The sequence below is a fragment of the Pecten maximus genome, chromosome 15 (assembly GCF_902652985.1).
Source record: "Pecten maximus chromosome 15, xPecMax1.1, whole genome shotgun sequence".
Lineage (NCBI taxonomy): Eukaryota > Metazoa > Mollusca > Bivalvia > Pectinida > Pectinidae > Pecten > Pecten maximus.
The window spans coordinates 12,330,406-12,357,522 of NC_047029.1; the positions used below are offsets into that span (position 1 = coordinate 12,330,406).

At 38.1% G+C, this 27,117-nt stretch overlaps 1 protein-coding gene across 3 annotated transcripts in view; it reads left to right on the plus strand.

Moving 5' to 3' along the window:
* Positions 1-27,117, plus strand: part of LOC117343086 (heparan sulfate glucosamine 3-O-sulfotransferase 1-like) — a 103,293-nt gene that overhangs the window by 27,554 nt on the left and 48,622 nt on the right. Inside the window, exon 2 of one of the 3 annotated variants that reach the window (XM_033905371.1) lies at positions 23,607-23,661. The gene's annotated coding sequence lies outside the window, so the exon portion shown is untranslated. Of the gene's footprint in view, positions 1-23,510; positions 23,662-27,117 lie in introns of those variants that run through there. The other 2 variants (XM_033905372.1, XM_033905370.1) reach the window with 2 other exon arrangements.

Consider the following 27,117-nt stretch of genomic DNA (forward strand, 5'->3'; position numbering starts at 1 on the left):
GCACGACACAATGTTGGTTTTTTTTTTCTTTAATTTCTAATCTCGCCATGTTCAGGAAGAGATAAAACGTTCTTGACGTTAAACAAATGACTACTTCCGTGCCAGAAACACATGTGGATGTACAGACAACATGCATTCTATCTAACCAGAAACATTTCACGGGAGATCCCGCTCTTTGATAGATGGCAGTCTGATGATATCAGGCGTCACAGCATCAGGATCTACCGAACGTTTGTCTGCAGTGAAGCTTAGCATCCTTTAAATAAGTGTTTCAGAGCCTTTTGATAACGGGGATTTGAAAGGCCGGTACTGCTTATAACGATATGCAAATGTGTTTAGGGATAATTAAAATGTAAATTTTATAGCATCAATTTTCTGATTATGTGCTTGTGTTTAGAAATCTTTAAAATAAGTTGAAGTGTTTTTGTTTATTTGAAGTGAACACGTATTACACATAGCAGGCCATTGATATGCATGGTTTAGCCTTTCTTTACAGCCGAAATCTCAGTGTCGTATCTTAAAGACTTTATATATTTACATACAAGAGGCAACTACAATAAATTAATTCACACATATAATAAAGGTGATTAATTACAAGTAATTATGCACATAATTATATATAAGTTATACGTATGTATACATTTACTGGCGATGTCTGAATGCCTGTTTTCCTGACATTATCTCATTAAATTGTCCGGTCAACCAGTAGCAGGAATGGAATGTTTAGATACCTCGCATTTTCGCCTAACGGCCACCTTTATAGAGTACTTCTTACTGCGGACTTTCATTTTCCAGTGCATTTGGCTTTGTCCTATATGCCTTTGTTTTCCGTATATTGTAGATGTATGTGGTGTTGTTCTGGCCGTGAATGTTACAATTATTGTAAAAATTAGACACACATGATATTAACACCTATCTCTAAATTTGAGATCTTATCTTTTTTCCTTGTATCTCCATTGACAACTTTTTGCCTTTAATTAAGCGTTCGCCCATGTAAGGACTTTTGGTTTTGTCCACTGTTTCTCCTACTTAGTGCTCAGCATTTTGCGAATGGGGCGACTGGTTCGCCCACCACAGGTACCTGTACTCGTCTCGTCTGCCAATACTCCCAATATGTATTGAATGTATTATCAGACGAGGCGAGTACCTGTGTCGGAAAGTTGTCAGTGTAATGTGACCGAGTGAGAGTTCTTGCTTGGTGTCTTCGACAGTACGTTTCAGTGAGATAGCACTATAAAATCGGCATCAGTTCCGCGCTATCACAAGGAGACAATCACATAGTGCAGCCTCCCAAAACACACACACACTCACCACATGGATGCATTTCCCACTTGGGGAGGCCGTCCTTAAATGACCATAACTGTTGATAAGTCGTTAAACAATACAAACCAAAGTAAACGGAGCAATACAAATTGATAGTTCAATACAGAAGAACCAAAATAATTTAAACTGCATGATACAGCTGTTTCGTACCTCTAAGATTTGTCAGTGATTTGGGGCCGCGGTGGCCGAGTGGTTAAGGTGTCCCGATACTATATCACTAGCCCTCCACCTCTGGGTTGCGAGTTCGAAACCTACGTGGGGCAGTTGCCAGGTACTGACTGTAGGCCGGTGGTTTTTCTCCGGGTACTCCAGCTTTCCTCCAACTCCAAAACCTGGCACGTCCTTAAATGACCCTGGCTGTTAATAGGACGTTAAACAAAAATAAACCAAACCAAACCAAAGTCAGTGACGCTAAGGCCTAAAAACAGGTCAAAGGTCAAAATCTGGTTAGGGATGTGTAATAGCTCCATCATTTTAATAGATTCAAAACTTGGCATGCAGGTTACGACAAACCTCGGAGAATAAAGTCCACCAGCAGTGTCTACCACCTACCATCTATGACAAGTACATCATATTGATATGCTGTTGTAGTGTCTAGAATATACTCTTCGTAATGTATGTGTATGATACTGATGAGTCGGAAGACTCAAAAATAATAAAGAACTTGATGTACATATTTCTTACGAGTAAATATTAAAATGTATCGTAGTTTTTTTCGAGATTGTTTTCTTATGCAAGTACAAATATTTTTATTTTCATGTAACATGATAAAGAATGAAGCAGATAAATAGGAATTCCTTTATTTTTTTACCGTCTTCATGAATAATTTTTTTTTAATTTTCACACGTTAATATTGAAATAAATATCACGGGCACAACGTTTTTCTGTGGTTGTTTGAAAGGAGACTTCATACGAAATGTAATATTTTCGCATTAAAATGTGCATGCCATAATTTACATGTATATTGCATTCTCATATGACATACATTTGAAGATAGTCGTATGGTTTATGATCACATGAAATCAGATATGTTTTCGTTATGAGTCAGCAAACATTTAATTTGCAATAAACAAATAATTTTAATTCTGTCATATGAAATTTAACACGAACAGAAAAAAAACTTCAACTGATCTTCATATCCTTACGGTGGCGAACTAGGTGGTTTCTTCTGCGGCATTCCAAGCGAATGTAGTTTCGAATTAATCAATATGGTGTGAAAACGTTCAATTGTACGTTATACCAAAAATAATTTGATGTTTAAAATGAAGACGGAAAAGATTGTCATTTAGAAAAATTCATTAGTAGCGGGGATAACAATATCATCTATCACAACTTTGTCTTACATTATAAAATGTATATTATAAACTTGGGACTCAAATCTGTAAAACATTTCCCGATAATCTGAAATTTATTTCTGTATTTCGCGCTGTAATTACGGTTTTATCCAACAGAATCCCCATTTTCTTAGAACTTGTCATTATCGTCAGATACAGTTCTACTTAGAAGCACGACAGATGTTCTTGTACTGCCCAGTAGGGAGATATATACGAGGCCCATTGAGGTGTTGACGTTGTCGTGTTACGCGACGCCGAAGATGAAGAAAAAAATATAAATAGTTGTAGTCACCTGTCATAACCTGTTCATAACGGAGATATCTCTGGTTTGTTCTCGTATATCGGTGTGAGAATGTGTATTCATGTAGGCCTACAGCTAGTATATTACATACAAACAATGTGATACCACTCTTTGCGTACATATGTACAGTTGATAAAGTCCATTGATTGAACTCGCGCCAACACAAATGAAATTCCATGTACTGTTCTGACAACAAGATTGCATGGAATGCATACATGAAACAGTTTATGTGGATATTACGGCAAACTTGAAATGGCATGAAATTTCTTCTGAATCAATTTTGAAATGAACAGTTTAAAATTTACCGTGCTCACCCTGTAACTACATTCGGTAGAATTACTGAGTTTCATTTATATGCCAATAGCAGTTTAAGTGATCTTCTCGCCCGTTTAATACGTGCATGCTGTCTGCATTGTAATTGGTATAAGCATACGTAATAGATTCTTCGACGCTTAAATTGACAGTTAATTCAAATATGGAAATCAAATAACTGGAAAAGGTTTGCCGACTTGCAATGATCCGCAATAAACGATTCTGATACTATTCGACATGAAACCAGACTGTTCAGAAGAATCTACAGACGTTTTAGTGATACATAGGATGTTTTTACATTCCTTTTTGGGGAAATATATTTTTAGATAAAATTACTGAATAAAGTGTGGCTAATTTTAAAGTAGATTTTAAATTAGAGCTTAATTACAATTAATTTTTCAGGTTTAATTAGACCTACCAGTTATCATGTTTGTGAAGACGTTGCCGGTTTCAAGGTCAGTGGGGTCAAACACAATACAGTTACTCTCCATATGTACAGATTTATTAATCCGAAATAGGGACTGAAGTCTATAAACTGTCAAGGATATCTTATCTTTGCGCTATTTGGTATGTAGACTGTTCTCTATTGTCGGAAATCTAAATCATGTAAGTTTTATCAAAATGAATTTCATGGTCCTATAATACAAATATAGTAAACTCTTCAGACAATTTCTATTAATATATATCTACATGTATTTAATTTACTCTATGTACAAGTAACTGGTTAAATCGACTATATCCCTCGACTTCGCGTACCTGTGTGTTAGTCTGGGAACTAAACAACCCTGCTGAACTAAAACACATCTGCTCTCGGATTCTTCCGTCGAGCCAACAAGGCGAGAGGTGGGCGGAGCTTGTTACCGGAAACGCAAGCAATTGTTAGCTGTAAGCGACGCATGAGAAATTTCAAAGTTGACGAAGTAGTTGTAATTTGCCAAGTGAGGCAAGGGCAGGCAGAGCTTATTACCGAGCTCGTTGTCATTTGCCAAGCGAGACAAGAGGTGGGCGGAGCTTGTTACCGAACGCGCCTTTTATGTGCAGACCATGGTTTCTCAGTTTTTGGCATTGTCACGGTTTTCTAAAGCAGATGGCGATCCTTTGTCTGTCTGGAAAACTATAGACAGTATTGGTAGATGTCGGGTTGATCAATGCGATCAAGAATTGAGAATTATAGTTTTACTCTCGGCATGAAGATGGGTGCTATGTTACAAATCACTGACCGGGTATTCGGACACGAAATCAGAAAAAGAAATAAGTTATTCCAGTGAAATGCTAAAAATGAAACGCAGACACCATGGTCTGTATATTTAATTCAATCTGGTTGCTTTGTGTTCCATTACCATCTAAATGAGAGGACACCTTTTAAATATCCCTCCGGTCCGTATCGGTATAATAAAAAAGGTAGAATATGTGATTGGGGGAAATATAACAAGTTAGTTGTGGCCCTCGACCTGGTTTCGGATAGCTAGAAACTTGCTACATCCCTAAACCCTATACTTTAACTGATATAAAGATACATAATAATTCCAGGTTTTTGTGTCATGAATGTCATTAAGCATCTTTATATTTTCAAATCACGATTTGTTCCATTCGTTTGCGACAGACAGTTATCGCGTGACAAACTTGAACTCGTTTCCAGGATTCCTTTCCGTCAGGTCAGATTGTCACTCCGTGTTGCCTCCGTCAGAAAAGACTGGCAGCGATTTAAAGACCATTATCTTCCTGGTATGGTATCGTGGTAATTACAAATAAGTATAACTGATGGCGCATTCGATCAGTGCGATTTGGCCCATGCTGTTTCTGATCATTTAGCCCAGTTTGACAGCGCGGCAGTTTCCATATACAGTTATCACTATGCAGGAAGTTCAATAATACCGTCCATTTCCGGGTTGACATTTTGTTTTTGCGTTGTCGGTTGAGCGATGCTTAATTTTAAACTGGAGTCTGACTTTCTTCAAGGTACGTGTTTATTCTTAAAGGGATTTCACTTTAGGGTGCAATAAAAAGACAACATTAAATTTGAAGGCTATTTCTGGGGATTTTCGCTTTCATAATTGGATCACGGTTTGAGTAAGAGGAAATTCTTTTTTCGGTATTGACAATATTCAAATGAGCTTGTTACCTCAACGCTTTTCCGGGCAAGGCTCGTCCAACTGCTAACTCCAGAACGGACCGATGATGGTATTGAATGAGACGTGTAAGAAGTCGGCACCACAGCAAACCTCGCACAAAGTGGTTTATATTTATGTGTTTGTTTATATAGCCATTTAAATATAACCGTGGATCCAGTAGACATTACGGTCTTTGTTCATGGCATGTTATGGCCAAACAAATACACGCATCTGCCATTCACTTGCCGCAACGCATCTATAAAGCTCACGAACGCAATATTGATGATCAATTCAAAGACATTGAACTTGCCAGCTTTTGTAAAATGTTTTTTCAAACTTATTTGATATGATTGAGTTTACGTTTGTTTGTTTTCGGTAAGTGTCAATATACAGGTCATAACCTGGTCTCGTTAAACCAGTAAAGTTTTAGTGTCTGCTAGAGGATGATGGGAATCAAAATTGATGCTGTCTGGGACTTCTAGAACGAGTTGTCGTTTTTTGTTTGGGCACGAGTTGTCAGTGTCATTGTGGGGAAAGGTGTGCTCTGTTTAACTTTTGGGACGAATTGTCGGATAACATTGGGGACTAGTTGGTGGTTTAACTTTGGGCACGAAATGCCGGTGTAACATTGAGGGAAGGTGGCAAATTGTCAGTAATGAAGAGATATTTTTTGTTTAACTTGCATTGACAAGAAGTTCGAGTTGCTATAAATACAGCTTTTGTGTTTCTGAAAATGACCGAATGCTGTGGCTGTTGTCACATGACCACAAAACTCCAAACTAGCAGATAACTTTGTGTTTCACTACCTGTTTGTGTCATAACAGACATTTTTAGCGTGACGTCGCTAGAATCTTCGCGTGAGATCCGTCTGTCGATACTTGTTTATTTGAACACAAACATCAAGTCATAGTTACAAGAACAGACTGAGTTCATCCCGAGTTTGAAATGTTTGCCGTTGAAGTATTTACTCCTTCTTTGCTAAAAACATTGAAAGTGTTTTGCTTTCAATGATAATGACGTCCTAATTGACTCGCCATCTTTAGATTCCACTGATGTACGACCAATTATCGGCTCCGGGTCAGATAGTTGTCGGGTAATTTCATCAGCACCCTCATTCAACGTAACAGCGTAATGAGCAGAGATAGCAAATGGGTCTCTAAAAGAACACTTTTCCGGTTTTAAACCACACAAAAGAGGTTCCCCAGGCCTGGAGTTTAATCACCTTTATGATGTGGGAAATTCCCGGGGTATGTACTATAGAGGTCTGGTAGCCCGTATATAAATGGCACTACTTATCGTTAGAGTACAAACGACACTAAGGTTTTAAAGTATACGTGGTACCTGCAACACCAAGGTTTAAAAAAGATGCTGATATATCGGCATAGAAAGTGCGGAAATTCAACTTTAAAGTAGTTAATGTGTAGCTGTGTAGAACAGAGTTAAGGAAGTCCTAACTTTTGGTTCTTAAGCTTACACTGACTAGTCTTAGAAGGTACAGTTGTATGATGTCGCTATCATCACTGACGAGTCCTAGAAGACACAGTTGTATGATGTCCCTGTCATCATTGACGAGTTCTAGAAGACACAGTTGTATGATGTCCCCGTCATCACTGAAGACTCCTGGAAGACACAGTAGTATGATGTCGCTATCATCACTGACGAGTCCTAGAAGGTACAGTAGTATGATGTCCCTATCATCACTGAAGACTCCTAAAAGACACAGTTGTATGATGTCGCTATCATCACTGACGAATCCTAGAAGACACAGTTGTATTTTTATATTCATTACTCAATTCGTTTGTAAAGGTGCTCCTCGCTAGTACACTTTTGTACAATATTTGGAGGCAAATAATTGCCGGTACAGAACACGAACTCGGCTGAGAGATCATGTTCTTTCAATTTGCAGGTCTTTGGATTAGGGAATTAAAATATCAGAATTGGCCTGCGGGAGTACAATATGTTTACATACTACTCTAGTCCTCCGCAAAAACATTTCTGGGTCGGTGTGTACTTTAAAATGGTACAGTATTATACCCCAGTCTCGCAGTTATGGCCCGTTTCCTTGTATGATTCCTGACATGAGCTCATCCGGAGGTGGAGACAGTGAATTTCTCTCAATTCAAGCTTGTTGTACAATTTTATTTGTGTTTATTGTTGAACTGTTCTCTGTTTCCTTTGGTCCGAGAGTGCAGGACTTCCGTATTTTCGGAAGGTCTTTGCCGATATCGCTCTGTACATACCCATTAGCGGAAGACGCAAATTAAAAATTAACTGACACCATCGGATGCGCATAAAATACATTCAGTATAAATGTTGTCATCTGACATTATAACCTTCAACATAAACGTAGACTTGGAAAAATCATAAATTCATAATCCTAGTTTTAATTGTACGTAATATCCTCGCATGTATAGAATGAGTCGCGCAAACCCAATATCCAGATTTTATATATTTTTTTAAATTCCCTCATGAGTCGACCTTATTTTATTGACTCGACTTTGTGATAATAGAAATATATGGAAGTCACATTTCACAAAGATTCCTACATTACAGGAGCGCTGTACCGCCGCGTTAGCCTGACATCAGCAAAACAGTCGGTCTTTAAATCGATTTAATGAAATTCTTATCAACCACGTCATAAAAATGTTTTAAAAATACGGATGTCGCCGTTTAGAATATTAACGAAACAAAATTTGATAAAATGAATGTTTTATATTTCAATTAATACTTTAATAGTCCGTTTTCCGTTTGCTTCGCTACTTAATGGCGCAGTACAAGGGATGTATTGATCATACTTCCTTGAAGGAACCAGGAAAAGACGGGAACCGACGATATCCACTTCCGTAAGTCATGTTGAATTATCAGCCCTACATGATGTCCGTCTGTCCGTCTGCTGTTCCATGTGACCGATAGGTCAACGACCTGTCTGTCCACCTATCTGCTATCTCGTGTTACCGGTAGCGGTTTCGGTCTGTCCGTCTGCTGTCCCATGATACCGATACATCATGATCAGCGGCCCTATATAGTGTCCGCCTGTTGTCTCGTGCGACCGGTAGCTATAGGTCAGCGGCCCTACACGTATATTGTGGCCATCTGTCCGTCTGTTGTACCGTATGACTAATAGGTGAGTACAATAGGCTAATAGGCCCTTTATGTTGTCATGCGACCGTCTGCTTTCCCGTGTGACCGATATGTCAGCGGTGCTTGATAGTGTCTGTCTGTCCGTCTGCTATCCCGTGTGATCGATAGGTCAGCGGTCCTACATGATGTCCGTCTGTCCGTCTGCTATCCCGTGTAATCGATAGGTCAGCGGTCCTACATGATGTCCGTCTGTCCGTCTGTCCGTCTGCTATCTCGTGTGATCGATAATGGTACAACGTAAAGCGGCATCCCTCCCTCCGATTGTTATCTCGTAATGCCAATATAACTCGGTCTCTGACGAGAAAGTGTGGATCAAGATTATCGACATCTCGTGCTTAACGAGAAAGTGCGGATCAAGATTATCGACATCTCGTGCTTAACGAGAAAGTGCGGATCATCGACACCTCGTGCTTAACGAGAAAGTGCGAGTCAAGATTATCGACATCTCGTGCTAGATGAGAAAGTGTGGGTCAAGATTATCGACACCTCGTGCTTAACGCGAAAGTGCGGGTCAAGATTATCGACATCTCGTGCTACATGAGAAAGTGTGGATCAAGATTATCGACACCTCGTGCTTAACGAGAAAGTGTGGATCAAGATTATCGACACCTCGTGCTTAACGAGAAAGTGCGGATCAAGATTATCGACACCTCGTGCTTAACGAGAAAGTGCGGATCAAGATTATCGACACTTCATGCTTAACGAGAAAGTGTGGACCAAGATTATCGACATCTCGTGCTAGATGAGAAAGTGCGGGTCAAGATTATCGCCATCTCGTGCTAGATGAGAAAGTGCGGATCAAGATTATCGATATCACGTGCTACATGAGAAAGTGCGGATCAAGATTATCGAAACCTCGTGCTTAACGAGAAATTGCGGATCAAGATTATCGACATCTCGTGCTAGATGAGAAAGTGCGGATCAAGATTATCGATATCACGTGCTACATGAGAAAGTGCGGATCAAGATTATCGACACCTCGTGCTTAACGAGAAAGTGCGGGTCAAGATTATCGACATCTCGTGCTAGATGAGAAAGTGCGGATCAAGATTATCGACACCTCCTGCTACATGAGAAAGTGCGGGTCAAGATTATCGACACCTCGTGCTTAACGAGAAAGTGCGGGTCAAGATTATCGACATCTCGTGCTAGATGAGAAAGTGCGGATCAAGATTATCGACACCACGTGCTACATGAGAAAGTGCGGATCAAGATTATCGACATCTCGTGCTTAACGAGAAAGTGCGGATCAAGATTATCGATATCACGTGCTTAACGAGAAAGTGCGGGTCAAGATTATCGACATCTCGTTCTTAACGAGAAAGTGTGGATCAAGATTATCGACACCTCGTGCTTAACGAGAAAGTGCGGGTCAAGATTATCGACATCTCGTGCTAGATGAGAAAGTGCGGATCAAGATTATCGACACCTCGTGCTGCGATCAGTAAGTGCATAATTTCTTGCTCATTTTTGTACTATCGGAAGTTGGTAAAATTTGCTTTTGAAATATTGGCAAAGCAATTTCTTTTATACATGTATAATATATGAAATAAAGACACCTGAAACGAAAAAACGTAGAATATACCCTATGTACACTGTATGAAATGTTTTGGTTATATACCAGGTTTCTCTACCGTTTACCAGCAGACAGACGAAAAAACAATTTAATGATATACACAAGACAATCAATCAAAGATGCATGTAGAAGTCTTTGTATAACGAACAAAAATCAATCTTTTCGCTGATAACGACTCCACACTTGCCTTTTATACGTGATTCTAACGAGTAGGAAAGTGTTCGCCACAACACCAGGGTGATCTCGTGCAACCCGGTATTTCCGTATCCTATGCCAAATGCGCGGCCGTCTCTTGGCAACATTTCTAAATGCCGCCAATGTAATGCTGTTATCTTGCCCTATTCAATGATACTGCTCCACTGGTCTTCCGGTATGGAATTAATTTGTAATCCTGGTCAGGTTATATAAAATAGGGGAATATTAACTACAGTGTTAGTACATCATATAAAATAGGGGAATATTAACTACAGTGTTAGTACATCATATAAAATAGGGGAATATTAACTACAGTGTTAGTACATCATATAAAATAGGGGAATATTAACTACAGTATTAGTACATCATATAAAATAGGGGAATATTAACTACAGTATTAGTACATCATATAAAATAGGGGAATATTAACTACAGTATTAGTACATCATATAAAATAGGGGAATATTAACTACAGTGTTAGTACATCATATAAAATAGGGGAATATTAACTACAGTATTAGTACATCATATAAAATAGGGGACTATTAACTACTGTATTAGTACATCATATAAAATAGGGGAATATTAACTACAGTGTTAGTACATCATATAAAATAGGGGAATATTAACTACTGTATTAGTACATCATATAAAATAGGGGAATATTAACTACAGTGTTAGTACATCATATAAAATAGGGGAATATTAACTACTGTATTAGTACATCATATAAAATAGGGGAATATTAACTACAGTGTTAGTACATCATATAAAATAGGGGAATATTAACTACAGTGTTAGTACATCATATAAAATAGGGGAATATTAACTACAGTGTTAGTACATCATATAAAATAGGGGAATATTAACTACAGTGTTAGTACATCATATAAAATAGGGGAATATTAACTACTGTATTAGTACATCATATAAAATAGGGGAATATTAACTACAGTGTTAGTACATCATATAAAATAGGGGAATATTAACTACAGTGTTAGTACATCATATAAAATAGGGGAATATTAACTACAGTATTAGTACATCATATAAAATAGGGGAATATTAACTACAGTGTTAGTACATCATATAAAATAGGGGAATATTAACTACAGTGTTAGTACATCATATAAAATAGGGGAATATTAACTACAGTGTTAGTACATCATATAAAATAGGGGAATATTAACTACTGTATTAGTACATCATATAAAATAGGGGAATATTAACTACAGTGTTAGTACATCATATAAAATAGGGGAATATTAACTACAGTGTTAGTACATCATATAAAATAGGGGAATATTAACTACAGTGTTAGTACATCATATAAAAAAAACAGTCATCTACAAGAACAAACTACACGATAATGTCCGTAAATTAGGGGGATTCGTTAAAGTCTGAAAAAGGATAAAATAAAATGTCAACAAATTAGGACAGAATATATGATAACGTAAGTAGTACCCTGGTTCACATAACTTAGTATCATTTCTCTCCGCTAGGCTGCGCTCATTAATACAAATTGTATTTTCGAAGCAAAAGTCAATCGTAGAGTAAAATTGGTACTTGGACAGTCTGACTAGGTTAATAATGAGGACAACCTGTGTGATGACGTCTTCAAATAATGACATGCTAACGTCAGTAAACAAGGACAAAGTACACGATAATGTTAGAATACAAGGATAAAATACACGATAATATCAGAACGCAGGGACAAAGTGGTGGATAACGCTAGCAAACGGGAACATATTCCACGATAACGCTATCAAGCGGGAACAAAATCCACGATTACGAACATAGATACACCGTCAATAAACAATAATTGTTTATTTACACTATGTATGTACATAATTATGTTCCATTTAGCCAACACATGTGCCGAATCCGACGTCCATGCCGCTAAAAGTTGAGTCAATGAAACATATCAAATTAAAAAACAAAAATTGAAAGGTATTGCTTCCACATGCAAGCAATGAACGACACAATTCGAACATAAAACAATACATATATATAACATGACCGTGCTCAACGACAAACGAGAGGAAACAAAAAATATTTTGATCCCAAATACGAGAAAACGGTACAAAAATATAAAGCAAACAATGAAACTGGGGAAAACACAAAACACATGAAATGGAGAAAATACAAAAAAAGCAAATGGAGTGGAGGAAATACAAAACAACGGAAATAGAGGAAATACAAAATATAGGAAATAGAGGAAATACAAAACAAAGGAAATTGAGGAAATACAAAATAAACATAGGATATGGAGGAAAACAAAAACAAAGGATGGAGGAAATAAGGAACAAAGGAAATGGAGGAAATACAGAACAAATAAAGGAAATGAAAGAAAAAATAAAACAAAGGAGGAATTGGAGGGAATACAAAACAAAAGAACTTGAACTTTTGGCTAATCAAGAAATATCGAAAAACGAACAGACATTTGAGAGGAGACAGTGTTCGATAAATGTTAGCACTTAATGTGCCACCTGTGGCAATTGTTCCACAGATAACATTTCTTTTTCTTGGTAAAAAAGAGCGTTATGTGCTCATCTCTCAAAAGCGTAGCCCGAGTTTCCTCTGGCCCTGACTGGTGTAGTCCCAGAGCGCACTTCTAAATGAAAACGTGAAATTCTCCGACACATTTGGGTGTTGCTAAGATTTTGGTGCAAACACTTTAAATAAAACCCGGGCGTGACATAACACCTACCTTACATATATGGATAAATAAGATATTTATTTACCCCAAAACACCCATTTAGACCCAAATCGATGTTCTATTCCGTCCGTATAGACCCTCGCTTTACGCTGGTCACAATTTCAGACCGGCCTACACCAGATATGGTGTCAGGGCCAGAGGAAGCTCGGGCTATCAAAAGCGATGACAATAGCTTGCTAAAACCTATGGTTTTAGGGCTAAAAACCTGGCATTGCTTGTAGAGTAACATTTCGTAAAGTCCATTAAAAGATCATAGTTTTGACAAATTATTAAGTCTTTGTCATCATACTCCATCTGCGTTTTCCTTATAATGCATAAATCATCTGTCATTCCTGGAAATGTCAGAGACGCCTTTTGTCGTGATTTAGTATGCAAATCATCGGGGATGGACTGGTTATTGGTTAAATGGAGTTTGGTGTCTCCGACTCAATTTATCTTGATTTCAGCCCTCTTCTTCACCCTGCACGACGCAGAAAAGATACATTAGCCTTTTATTTCTGACAGGCAACTGGATGATCAACTGAAGAAGAAAAAAAAGGAAGAAATTTCAGCATTGGTTTGAAAAAAAATATGATGAATTCGCATTAAAATGATGAAGTATTAGTGATAAAAGATAAGAGTTAAATATGGTTTATTAAAAAAGTATTAAAATGTGACACTAAAAGTCTCCCCGAAGCCACATTGGGTCTCAATCTTGATCCACAATTACGAGTGGAATGTTAAAGTGCACACAATTGTATCGGCCTTATATTTTTCATCATCGAATTGTGCTGTCAAATCGCAGGCGGGCTGTGGGTGTTGTACCAGCGCTCGTGATCGTTAATCCCAGAGGCTATAACGTAATACGAATTGCGACGCCTCCTTATTACATAATAAAACTGAGAGCCTCCGAGAAGAAAATTCTCTCTGTTTATGTTATGGAATTGTATCTTCCGGAACCCATCTGTGTTGAGCTTTAATTAGTATGGGATTTAATACTTGTTCCTGTGGAGCGAACTCGTGTAAACCTATAAAGTACGCTATCAGGAAAATGCATTCTTATATAATATGTAAGCTATATGCGGTTTTATACTGGTATGTAACTTCCTCTGGGGTAGGTATCAGTTTATTCTAGTGTATTACGAGCTTTAACAAAATACAATTTAATCAATGAAGCTGGTCGAAATCCTTATCTCATTTACAGTAGATGTAGCGAGTTCGTCTGTGTTGCTGTGATTCTAGATCAAGTTCTTGGTTTCATTTGTAATAAAAGTCCGACTTGCCAATACTACATGACTGTCTGATTATACATGTACTGTCTACCCTTGGTACCAAGGAGTGATTGGTTGATGTGGATTGTCTGGTTGTTGGTGAAGGTCTATCACAGATACCGAGTAGTGATTGGTTGATGTGGGATGTCTGGTTGTTGGTGAAGGTCTATCACAGATACCGAGTAGTGATTGGTTGATGTGGATTGTCTGGTTGTATGTGGAGGTCTATCACAGATAACAAGTAGTGATTGGTTGATGTTGGATGTCTGGTTGTATGTGAAGGTCTATCACAGATAACAAGGAGTGATTGGTTGATGTAGGATTTCTGGTTGTTGGTGAAGGTCTATCACAGATACCGAGTAGTGATTGGTTGATGTTGGATGTCTGGTTGTATGTGAAGGTCTATCACAGATACCGAGTAGTGATTGGTTGATGTGGATTGTCTGGTTGTATGTGAAGGTCTATCACAGATACCAAGGAGTGATTGCTTGATGTTGAATGTCTTGTTGTATGTGAAGGTCTACCCTTGGTGCCAACGAGTTATTGCTTTGTTTGGGATGTCCTGCCAGTCAACTTTTGATTACTATCCTTCTATTGAAATGTGTCCTGGCGCTGAAAGTATTTCGTTTTGAAATCTTCCATTTTGAGCTCGTGATTGATAGCGTCTCCTGTGCTGATTTCCGATTATACGACAATGCTATGCATTATACACGGTCGTGTCGGAGAAATTGCGAATTTATGTCCAGGAATTTTCCAATACAAACAAACAAAATAATCTGGTATGCAACGCCAAGTGTGCTATTAGACAATAAGGCGGGAACTTAATGAGACTGGCAGAAACACTTGGAAGGACCAGTCACACCGAGTCTGCTTCAATTATTCTGGAGGCCTGTGTTTGATGCCGTGATTGAAGTCGTAGCCACTGTGTTTGCCGAATGTCTCTACCGTTGTCGATTACCCCAAATATTTACCAATCTACCGTAATAAGATATAAGGGATTTGGAACGTGATCGAGTTGTATCGATAAAAATTATAACATACCGCAGAGCCAAGTCAGCGATTTATACGTTATGTTCATTATATATCAAAAGATTTCGGGCTTCGGGATTAATTTTTCGTTGTCACGTTTCGCTGAACCTCCAATCATTTGTTATCTGTGTATACCATAATTAGGTTCATCAAAATAATAACAGGTTAGAGAGTAAAATGTCGATACATAATTGTAACTAATTGTGAAGCATGATGGATAGGATGAATCCGTCTGAGTTCATCAGGATAATGTCAGTCTCCGGTTTCGAGCCGATCCGCTATAACTTTAGCGACGGCGCATGTCAAACTGAGCATTCGGCTAAGATTCCGACTTTAATTAATGTAATTAAGTATTGATTAGTCTGCGATGAGTCTGGAGCGACACACGTAGGTCATCCTAAATACACAGGCGGGTGGCCTTCAATACGTCTTCCTTACGTCATCGGAAGTCATCGTTTACAGGCTGGTCCAGAGTTCGGCAAATATAGTGTTTCCTTGTATGGCTTCCCGGAGTTCGGCAAATTAGTTATTTCCGTGTTTGGTGTTGTAAGGCATTGGCTACTAGCATGTGACGTTGTATTTATTAAAGCTCCGCCGGTATATAGGATCAAGTTCGGCAGCAGACGTTTTATCTAACTTAAGACATTGCTAATGTTTTAAAACGCTGTTATGTATACGTCTAATAATAGATCGGTAGAGGAGGGTTTACGACAGACAGTATTAGATTAGTGATCCTAGACTCCTGTACAGTCCGACGCTGGCTTCATAAAACACTAATAAAGGGACAGTTTAATTAAAGCTGGGATTGATTTATAACGACTCGCCGTATATCGAAATGTATACACAGATTATAACGTATACTATGTTAATTCAAAGCTCTATATTGATATTTGGAATGACCTTGAAAGCTGTAATCTATATAATTTTAAAGATGGTGACAGAAATAAACTCGAGGTGCTATTTAATATACAATTACTTTTAGATTTATCTGCAATAAACAATTTAGCAGATAATTTAATTCTGCTGAACGCCTACGTAATCATTCGCACGATTAGATATATCTCGCCAAACAGTTCTGTCACTAAACAGGTGTTAAGAATACAATGAACGAATTATCATAAAGCCGTCATTATCATCGATTGTTATAAATATTTAGAGCAAAACGTCGACTGCTGTAAGAGTATCGGGAAAACAAAATGTCTGACAGCGAGCCATCTTTGATTTGGACAGTTGAATATTACATTCGCTGTTTGTTGAAAAGTGCTGGAGGCATATTTCTGAAACTTAACATGCAGGTTCCCCTTTGTCCCTACTTATGAGTCTGGAAAACAAAATCGTCAACAGGCAGCCGTCTTAGATTGTGACTGTTGAAGTTTGTTATTGCCATTTATGGAAAAGAACTGGAAGGATATTTTGAACCTTAGTATGGATGGTCCAGATTGCTTGTAGTTGTGCCCATTCAATTTGGAGTAGAATCTGGAAATCAAATGGCCGACAGGCAGCTATTTTGGATTTTGATAGTTGAAATTTGAGCTCGATATATGTCGGATAACTTTCCTTGGGTCCTATTTATACTTAAAATGCAGGTTCCAAATGTCATCAAACGTTTATTAGGAAGGAGAGAAAGAAATGAAATGCTGAGAAAAATCAGTCTTTCATAAGACCGATATAGAGCCTTCAGTGGATGACGCTATGGTATATCTAGGATCACGTTTAATTATTACAATGAAAAGTAAAAGGCATGACGCTGTAGGATATCAAAACTCCGTTTACAACCAACAACGATGAAAGGCGTGATTCGGAACAGGGATATAGCATTGCTTTAATGCGTACGCGATTGTGCGTGTGTACGTACATGTATGCACGTTCCTTTCAACTTTTGTCATGGCTAAAGCGACTTCAATTATAAACGGGTTTCGATCAAAGTTCATATATTGGTCAAATATGAGAATACCTTGAACTCGTTCAGGTTTTGCGTGTCAAAATTAAGAACAAGGTCACTGTTACTAATTATAGAAACTCTTTCAAGGTCACTGTTACTAGGCAAAGAAAATCGTTTGTCATCCTTCAAACGATTTCATTTTTACGAAGATTTTCATCAAACTTCACATGTTGTTCAAGTGCAATAATATCACAAACCAGTTGGCGTCAGGCCTTTTAAATTGCAGGATATTTCATAAGGTATTCTTGGCACGCGATTGGATTTGTATCGGTGGCGATGCCTTATTTTTCATTTTTCATTACTTTTGGGAGAAAGCGAAAAACAGCGAGTTTGGATATGGAGACTATTAATCGAAGTAATGAATTAGCAGACCGTGCCATGATGAGTTGAAGAAGCTTCAAACGTTTTTTTTTTTTTCTTTTGGGTCGTTTTCCTTTTTTTTTTTTAAGATCATTTTTCAATTTTAATTATGAATAACGTGTTGATCACCAGGCATTAAAGTCAGCATTTGTCAGTATATTCCCACTGTTTCGATTTGGTCTTAATGTGTTTTTAACGTGAACCATTCGCGCGTACTCTAACACCTAATTTGTACGGGCCAAATTAATTACTACACTAATTACCCTGAATTCGCGTTCCTTTCAACGCCTTACACGATATCTCGTTACGCGCAGCAACCTCAACAAATTATTTCATTTTCACCTTCATCGTGAAACACATCAAGGGTTACAGTGGTGTCTGCACATGTGTAAGGCCAATAGGTCGTGATGCACGCGCACGAATTCAATGGAGTGTGTATATCATATGGCGGGCACTGTCATCGTAGTTCTCCTTCAACTTATCCAAAATGATAAATAGAACACAAACACATGAATGTATTTCACAGCGACAGAGAAACCGCATGATTTGATTAAATCAAATAGCATTTGTCAAACATATAGACAATATAATTAATACTAGCCGTTCTATAAAGCTATCAAAAGGCACCAAATTCATACAAATTAAATATACTCTCATTAGATGAGTTATACGGTCGAATGGTCGACAGCAAATTCAAATTTCATTATCAAAATAAATATACTTGTGTACCACGCTACCTGTGTCGCCTGAATGACGAGCCCAGGTACTAAACCACGTGTAGGCCCGTATTTGCACCACTCGCACGTGCAAATACGCCCACAGCGCAACCTGTTGGCGTAACATAACAAGGAGAAATTAATTTCATCCTAATTTCGTAAAACGGGTGAAATTATATTTCTCTTTTTTTTCAATTGACACATGCTGAATGTTATCACATATAGAGGCCGTGTCAGTCGGTTAGAGCTGAGAAACGGGTCGTTTTTTCTGTCCTTGGCCAATACACTTTACCCTTATTATTTTGGGTGGCATGTGATGGACCTCTCATATGGTGCTCAGTAAAGTGACCCCGGGTGAGAACTGTTCGGTTTTCTGTCCATGGCCAAGACACTTTACCCTAATTATTCTGGGTGGCATGCGACGGACCTCTCATATGTTGTTCCCGCTCCAAAATGACCCTGGCTGTCCAAAGGGGCGATAACCATAGTTGCCGTGGGAATTTATCATCATAATTGCATGACCGTGGATCCCGAATAATATCCTCAAGAAATGTTGATGAGATAGATTATCAATATAAAGGCACACCTTGGATCCATATGACATACCAACCTGTTCCGGGAATTCATTTCTGTCCTCTTTGGAGGCATAACACTTTCATACAAATTTGAGAATCGGGTGTATTTATAAAGCCGTGTATTTGTCACATACCATTTCACTCCATATCGGTGTACAGTAAGTTAACATGTTTGTTGTTTATCTTGCGTCCGCGGTTTTTTTGTACTTGAAGAGCATTATGTATGGCGAGTATCATGAAAATCCAGAAAGTCTCCGTCGACGTTCAGTCTTTCTCACAGTAAAGTTTCTTCTTTGTGATTGATAGAAGAATTGACCAGTCTTTTCCATGTAATTTTCAAGTGTGATCGGGCAGTGTTTTAAGTAGTTCATGAGAAGTATGTTAAGATTGTAATTTGATAATATCTTGACAATGCCCGATAGTTTGAAGATTTGATTGGTTGCCCAGTATAAGCACAACAAAAGTATTTGATTTGATAGTGTGTTCGAGTGTAAATCAGTTTACGTGCGGAAGAATAAGATTTTATTTTTGTTTACTTCCGCCGTGATTCTCCGTAGTCCGAGCATGCGCTTCATTATCGTGTATAATTTCGGAAGCGATGTGTCCTTTTTGCTTTTACGATGGAAGACATCGAGTCTTTTTGTATCTTTCTGGAGAGGATTATTCCAGAACTGCGATGCGTATAAAACACTAGGAACTATAACGTTACTATATAGATTGGCGGTTATTGTTTGATTAGACTTTACAGTCTTGTTTAAATCTTGTCACAAGACTGGAGAATCTTCCTTCCTTATCGCACCCGTTCGGTTGCCCGACTTTCAGATCTTTCGTTGTCACCATTCCAACATGTTTACACCAGTTCAATAGTTCTAGTTTTTCCCATTTTTGGTTCCTTCTAAGTTTTTTTTTCTCCTCAAATATTAGAATAGCAATCTTACTTTCATTGTTTTCGAATTCCCTAGTTGTTCGCCAACATATCACGTACATTTAGCCGAATTCGTAAACATGTGGGATTCGAAGCAAGTAAGGCGAGGTCATCTGCCAGTATTGGGATTCTCGTCTGAAAATTTAAAGAAAGGACGTTTTCATTCCCACTGGGGTAATAAAACAGAGAATTTCGTTACATTGCACTTAGGCTGTACATGTACATGTATGCCTGAGAATAATCCAATATCGATGTACCTTGTGGTACCTCGGGGAGACTTCAAACGTCTCTTAGTGTTCAAAGAAGTTTGTCAAGATCACAGAATACGAAAACAAAAACAATGCGGGCTTCAAACAACTTATAAAGCATACTTTTAAGTTAAGTAAAAAGTTCAGATGTGATATACTTTATAATTTTGCATGTTCTGGTTTTATTGCACGCGCATTTCGTGCGGTAAAGGGTCTACACATACCGTGACCAAGTCCCTAACAGTATGTCAAAGTGCATCAATGTTCCCTTTATGACGTAAGAGCAGGGCAATTGGTGTGTAGCATGCGTCCATGCTCTGTGTATGAAGTACTTGTAAAAACACTTTGAAAGTTGTGTGTATGTTGAGGAGGTGTAACAACCAAGTACTTGTGACTTTATTGAAACAGGAAGTGTTTCTGTAAGTACCGGGGTCGTCTCCGCTTACCACTGCTGGTATATGGGGTTCTAAGTGTCAGACACGAGCCTTCACTGAAGCATGTCCAGGCTCCATTAATCATTAATGGGCGGGGAGGAGGAGGAAGATGGGGGAGTCGAGGGGTAAAAATGTTCACAACTATTTGTTTCAAATTCGGGTTCATCAGTGCATTTTGTTGGATTACATATATATATGTATGTGTGTTCCTATTGTCACACATGGATGTGTGGTGTAAGCTGCGGATATTTCTAGCAAGACGATTGGGCGCCGTTGATCGTGAGTTCGAAGCCCGGTAAGGGCACGAGTCATAAAGTTGTCTTCCTTCATCATTTGTGCTAGTGTTTTATATATCTATTTTTTTTCACAATGTATCATATGCACTATGTGTTGTTGATCCAAAGGTCAAACTTTTGAAGTTTCTGTTATATATTTAACTTTCCGTACAATCTAGCTTCCGTATCACATGTGAAAATGTTTTTTACTTAAGATGTAATTTCTGTATTAGAAATTCTTGGAGTTTCCTCGCTAATTGCGCAGTTCTGGTAGTCTGGCCGACTCATTATATATAGGCGAAACATTGAACAAAACTAGCTAGATACATGTTGTCTGCAGTCTAATCTCCTAGTTTCCTGTCCGTGGTCTCACTAAGGCTGGTGGTAGGGGATTTATTTCCTTGTTTCCCGTCCCTGGTCTCACTAAGGCTGGTGGTAGGGAATTTATTTCCTAGTTTTCTGTCTCTGGTCTCAATAAGGCTGGTGGTAGGGAATTTATATCCTAGTTTCCCGTCCCTGGTCTCACTAAGGCTGGTGGTAGGGAATTTATTTCCTAGTTTCCCGTCCCTGGTCTCACTAAGACTGATAATCAGGAATTTGTTTTCTATCTTAATTGACTTGCGTGTACAACAACAAATATTTGATTTTTATTTGTTATTTATTATCAAGCAGATGACAAGTGAGGTCTTTGTTAAGTGTGTAATCGGATCTTTTTTCGCCCGATCCGGCTACGGTTATCATAAACCTGATTACAGATGTGCGAGAGTCTATGGGCCCCTTCGTCTCGATTCAGAACAGATTCCTTCATCTGCTGTTTGAAATCGTACTGGAATAAAACTGTAAAAAGGAAAGGTTTTAAAGTGGATAGCTGGGATTAATTAGGTGCGACGAAAGTATGCTGTAAAGTTCGGTCGTAGGCTAGTTTTAGATAACGTTAAATACCTATATGGAGATTCGGGTAAACTTGGTCTGTCGCGTTAAAATGTCAGTAATAATAAGAAGAAACCTCGCGATCCAACGACGTTTATGTCTAAGTTGAGTCCAGGTTAAATCTCAAGTGATTGAATTATATAGGAAATTGTTTCCGCACCTCTCTCGTCATTAACTACTGGAGAACCTCGGCGATCCAGTTACCTAATTAACCACCGTTCCAGCAAAATAAAATTGAATTGTCAGACGAACAATTTTCTACAGAAAATGTCAATCTGTTCTCTAAAACACTAACTTTGTTGTAATGGCGCGACTGGGTTAGTGATGGCTGGATTGTGACTAGCGGAAATAAAATTTATAAATACATGTAGGTTTACTGTGATCAAATGCTGTGACCGGTAGAACGAGTTTTGTTAGCCAGTCATGTGCTTATTTACCGGTAATCAATTATTACATAGTTACCCAGCCATTGGCTACGTCCTATCTGGACAATGTATGGCCATGGGTGAAACTGTGGATCTTCTGTCATCAAATAACTGAGGCCGTGTTTAGGAAAACATTGGCGCAGTGCTGACGAAACATCCCTGCTGTCTAGTTTCGCTCGTCGAATTCCTCCTGGAGTTTATTTTGTGTTAAACAATACCAGAGCAGCAACAGGGATCAATTAATGTGCCGGTAGAAGAACTAATTAACATGGAGGTCTAATTAATGCAGTTAAAACCGAGTAATCGTGAAAGATTCTACCGTTAAACCTTCTAATGAAGTGCAGTTATGTCCAAGGTCAACCTAAAGGATTTTATCGAAACTGACTTCCTTTGTTTGAGCGAGTGTAGATTCCCGATCTGCAGTGCCAGTTGTGGAGTATAGATATACAATCTAATTGATATAGCACGTGGATAAGTATTTGAGGTATACTATTTAAATATTTTGTGTTCAATCAGCCATGAACTTTAGAGTGTGTGAAGTAGTGTCGGGTGGAAACCTGCTTTAAATTAATATGCGTTTTGAGTTTGTTTCATTTTGAAACAGAGTTGGCATATTTCCAATATATGTCTGCGTGCTGTTTCACAGCCGTGGGTTTTGATTGAAAATACTTCGACAAAGTTCAGTTTAAAATGTCACCGCCTGATTAAATTTGTCATTAACAGTTCATTTTTTGTTTTTTTGTTTTGTTTTTTTAGTAACCAACATCTCGATAACACAACCTGAACGATTATTACTTAATGATACTGCTAGCATGATTAGGGTACAGCCTTTTGTAAATCTGTAAATAGCTTTCTGTTTTACAAAACATGTCCGTGTGTTGTTGTTTCGGTGGGGGGGATGGGGCACGAGATTAGGTAATATATCATTCTTTAGCCCATACAGACGTAATACGATACACAACCAACGCGAACACACACCGCCAGATTTAGGAGATGTTTGCACGACTTTCGTCATGATAAAGTTGAGGAAATATGACTGGCCAACGATAGACAATATCCATACGCCAACGCGTGGCCAAAAGGAAAATACAGGTTCAGTTCTATACTGAGGACATCTATAATCTATACATTTTAAATGTCTCTTTATGTTTCATATATTATCATTTAGCCTTAGGTTACAGTGTGACTGTAGAGAACAATAGAGTGTTGAATGTAATTGACATTTCCGGTTCATGAGTGTATGACGTACTTGTTCCGAACGGCTTTGTTTTTCATTTCCGGGATTTACTTAACTGAATAAACTTTGACTATTCACTTTTCTCAGAATATCTTTATGCTCATATTGCCGTGTGTCATTGTTGATGGATGTGTTGTTTTCTTGTTGTCGGAGTACAGTTTGAGGATTTCGTATGCTGTTGTGGGCTGATTCAGATATTAGGATAATTTTACCTTGATGTTAATTTGCCTGCATTTGTTTTCCTACAGATAGGACTTGACGGTGGCCAGGGATCCAAGAAGGCCGAGAATCACCAAACGGTAGGTAAGTGCCGTGTGCAAGAGACAATTGAGGGGCGTTGCTTTAACAGTGGAATGTTTTGTGATAGTATTTGTTAATCTCATAAATATTCCATTATATTAGGATATGATTTATACAATACCATTATTAATACAAATTGTTTTAACATTAAGAACAGATGGTAAACAGAGTCAATTACGCCAACGAGATATCACTGGAACTCTTCATTATCCTATACAAATTATATTTAACCAAGATGTCCAAGAATAATAACATAGATGTCAGAATGAATTTGTCTTCAATTTATAGGGAGGTTGTCACTGTTATGTTCACAACAAAGGTTTTGACGGGACATTCTTCTTTGGGGCTCAGTTGTTAGAGCACTGGATCAGTATGCCGGGTACCGGCGGGGGGAGGGGGCTTAATAATGACATCTTGGACTTGATAATAAGCAGAAGATGTCTTACACTCAAAAAAAACTTAAGTCGTTTGTTTCCTCTTTTGCTACTTTTCGTTTTTATCGCAAGGTTTCACAAAAATGAAGAACAAAAAAACAATGCTTTTGAGTCATGACCCACAAAGCATATACCTTTGTGCAAGTTGCCTTTATGACCCCTAACTTATTTCAGAGTTGTCCAAATGGTACGTAGTAAACTAGCCGTTATGATACGACGACATCAGGAAAAACTATACAGTATTATACTGTACAATGCATTTCTTCTCTTGGGTCATTTACTAGCTTGTAGCTACTGCATTATCCAGTGTAAAGCTGGCTAAACAAACCCCTGATCAATGGCTATTGTCAACGTTTACATAATTATACAGGCCTTTGTTGTGTAATTGAATTTCATGATAAAACATTATTGGTAAATATTGTTTGATGAAGGACCCAGGGGGTATCTGACTGATACATATATTTGTGTTTGATTTTTGTTCGCCTGTTTCTACACCGGAGGGCTTAAACTGTCAGCATGAATCATTTTGACGTACATTGTATAGTGCCTAAACTCCATGTCAAATACTGGAGGCGATATATCATATTCTAAACGAATGTGACCTTGACCAATATCCAAGGTCGCGCAGCTGAAATATTGGAAACTTTCGAAATGTTGGTAGCTTGCTGGGATGAATATCTTCTGCTGTGCATATTACACTAATATGACGTAATACACTTTCTGCACTGATATAACCCAGGGTTGGTAGTGGTGGGTGATGGCATATATATATATATATATATATAGATATTAAGGTATGGCTCACCTTCAGCAGCCTTCCTCTCCGTAATGTAATGTCTTAAAATTGTTATAATACCTAGACGTTTGTGTAATTTAACGTGTAAAATCTGGTATATTGACCTCCAGAATTTCACGTAGTAAATTCTAGTATATTGACCTACAGAATTTCACGTAGTAAATTCTAGTATATTGACCTACAGAATTCCACGTAGTAAATTCTGGTATATTGACCTACAGGATTTCACGTAGTAAATTCTGGTATATTAACCTACAGAATTTCACGTAGTAAATTCTGGTATATTAACCTGCAGAATTTCACGTAGTAAATTCTGGTATATTAACCTGCAGAATTTCACGTAGTAAATTCTGGAATATTAACCTACAGAATTTCACTTAGTAAATTCTGGTATATTTACCGATGGGATTCCACGTAGTAAATTCTAGTATATTGACCTACAGTATTTCACGTAGTAAATTCTACTATATTGACCTACAGTATTTCACGTAGTAAATTCTGGTATATTGACCTACAGAATTTAACGTAGTAAATTCTGGTACATTGACCTGCAGAATTTCACGTAGTAAATTCTAGTATATTGACCAACGGAATTTCACGTTGTAAATTCTGATAAATTGACCTACAGAATATCATGTAGTAAATTCTGGTATATTTACCTACATGATTTCACGTAGTAAATTCTGGTATATTGAACTCCGGAATTTCACGTATTAAATTCTGGTATATTGACCTACAGAATTGCACGTATTAAATTCTGGTATATTGACCAAGGGAATTTCACGTAGTAAAGTCTGGTATATTGACCAACTGGTTTGGCGACCTCTCCGAGGACAACATCGGTGCATTGGTACAAAACCGACGTTAGTCTCGGTAAAATTAATATCTATTTGACAGAAAAACCTTCTTTGTTCACAGCCTCATTTACATGTAATAACTCGATAGAGCTTCCTTATCTAAAGTCTCGTATACTAAACTCAATACTCCTTTGAAATCTACACCGTAACTCAGACTCCCTATCACCCTTACATGATGTATTGACGGTCTCTCATAGCCGATTGTATTCACTGGCAAAACCATCATAACTTAGTAGTCAAATTACCATTACTCTCAAGCTCTGTATTAAAAAATCTGGGTCACATTTATTAAAACTGCGTTATAAGCAAACACTGTTACCGTAGCCGTAAGCCTATATGCATACTCTATTTGTAAATTGTCGTTCCTTCATTTTTCTGATGTCATCACGGTATCGTATATCGTTGATAGACTCATATTAGTTTTAGTAGTTTCTGGCGGAGTAAATATGCTGATGTGACGTCATGCGGCGTGCACCGTCCATCGTTACGGCGTCGCCGTGTTTCTTAAAACGAAGTCTTCTCCACTATAGCTAGAGGCGCGGAGAAGGAGCGATAGAATTGGCGAAAATTAATCACCTTGGTCCAGTTGCAAGGTTTCATGTGTTAACGTATTTGTCAAAGACAAGAGGACCTTGTTATTTAAACAATAGATTGGTTAAACCATGAGACTTCTAAAGTTGTTAATGAATGGCACGTAACGTGCACGTGACTTCTTCCAAGGTCGTACAGATCAGATACATTAAATCCTTAAGCAATTCTTCTGAAGAAATTAACGTAATGATATACGGGAATGACGTGTGACCAAGTGAATTGGTAGTATCAATTTTGAAATCGTTTTTGGCATACTAATATACAAAGATCAGTTCATTAAAATTCTTGAAGCATGCACGTATGATGCACAGATGACAACTCTGTGAAAAGTTCACTAAGTTGTCTTTGTAAACATATTTGTTACGGCATTCTGGAAACCAATGCAATTCAAAATCTGACATGCTTTGAAATTGTTGTCCTCATTCACCGATTGTAACTTATGGAGCTAATGCTATTTTCATTGTAGCTTAACTTGTTATTTGAACTGGGTATAGCAGACAAGGGTTGGCTCAATACACAGCCATTAGGATGTGAAAGTTTTGCCCTTTTCGTGTTGTCTGGTCGCAGTGTAGTGATTTTTACTACCCTGTTTTGTTAAATATTTATATCTAACTCCTTAAACACAGTCTAAACCGGCGGCTTTCGTTTCCTTCATTCTTAATTATTAAACGTTGGCGATTTACACAGGTTCGCTCCTGGCCAACGTTTTGTGGCGGCCTTCTCGAGATGTATTCCCATATGTTGAAGCATATCTACAGTAGAAAGCCTACGTGGGGCTGGT